Raw genomic sequence first — 1,621 nt, 5'->3', positions numbered from 1 at the left:
ATGTATGCTTCAGGCTTGATTTACTTAGGAGAGTGGGGGGGGGGGGGGGGGGGGGTAGGAGGGGTGAAAATGTGTGATCATTCTTGAAAGTGATGAAAAGCTAGCAATTAAGGTATTTATATTCATTGTTAGATTTTCCTAAAACCACTGTGTATGTTGAATATTTGGGCCATTGTATGACTCTGGTCAAGTGCAATCTGTTTCATTGTAAATAAAGCATTGTCATTGTCAAGTAATACAGTATTTGTTCTTAATGCAAAGTAGTTCAAAGGGCCTGCATATGGATGAAATACATCTTAAGGAAGCAAAAACCAGAGGATCTCGTCTAAACCAATCAACATGATGAAGGGCCTATCATGACATTTAATGTGCACACTTGTTGATTGATTAATATAATATTAAACTATGAATGTTCAACGTTTTTGTACAAGTATACTTCCGGTAATAGTTTTGCCATTCATAGTGTTTGAATTTGAGTTAGAATTTTATTTAACAGTGTATTTAAATCTTCATAAGAACCGTTCCGATTTGATTTCAGTTAGTTGAAGATTTTCTCAGAGCAAGGGATGTACTCTTTAAACTCAGTCGTGGTGTGTATCACGATATTAATTTCTTAAGAAAATGTACGTCAAAGCTTGAGAAAGATAAAGTCAAACTTTAAAAATAAAGATAAACTTCCTGTTTTCTCAGATTACACGAGCTCCTAAATTTGTGGCAAATTCAAGGACAAGGTCTTGAGGAGAAAAAGGGAGGTTGTGGTTTTTATAAACGATGAAATAACCACGAAATTGACGATGTTTTAAGTTATTTAGTGTTCAGTTTTTAACTGCAATAAAGTGGGGGGGGGGGGTTAAAAGATGTTGAAATAAATATTTTATTCATATACTAGTAAATCATGTTTACAAGTTTAATTGCAAATCTGCTAAAATTTTAATCAAAGAAAAAAAAGGTGTGGAAGTCAGATTTTTTAATTCCACGCAATCTAGACAAGTATATATATTTATTTTTTGATTTTTTTTTAAAAATAAGAATAAAATCCGTAGTAAATGTAGTATGGAATTTCTGAAAAAAAAGAATGTTTGAATCTCAAGTACCTTTTTTTTGGGGGGGGGGGGGGGAGGGCACAACTAACCAATGTACGTTATACGTCAAAAACTTAGGGGGCACATCCATATAGTAGCTTCGTTTTCTATAGTTTACTACATTGTATTTATCGGCAAAATCATTGGGGACATGTCCCCCTTATGTGCCCCCCCTTCTCCCTAGGGCTATGTCAAAGTGCAATTGAGAGTATTTAATTAAGTGCTGCTTAAGGTACTTTCACCCTCACAATTTTATGGGCTCAAAGTAGAGAAACTGCATTTATTTTCACTGAGTATAGTTTAAATTAATTAGTAATCGCAAAAATGTATAGGTTGCCATATATTTCAAGATTTCGGATATAAATAAACAAGTATATGTCAGCATAAAAATGTAAAGTATTATTTAAATGATGTAAAACTGGTTAAATACATAAATCTTAAACTGGATTTGGTACTGAAAGTTCCAAAGTAATAGTTACATGTACTTCATAAATATGTTGAAATTGTGAATATCAGGGATCCATTAAGCAGAATGTTAA

The sequence above is a fragment of the Saccostrea echinata genome, unplaced genomic scaffold (assembly GCF_033153115.1).
Source record: "Saccostrea echinata isolate AGI-Se365-2 ecotype Australia unplaced genomic scaffold, CSIRO_AGI_Sech_v1 ptg000040l, whole genome shotgun sequence".
Taxonomy (NCBI): domain Eukaryota; kingdom Metazoa; phylum Mollusca; class Bivalvia; order Ostreida; family Ostreidae; genus Saccostrea; species Saccostrea echinata.
The sequence above is the reverse complement of the archived record's forward strand: the minus strand, read 5'-3'. Positions refer to the sequence as shown.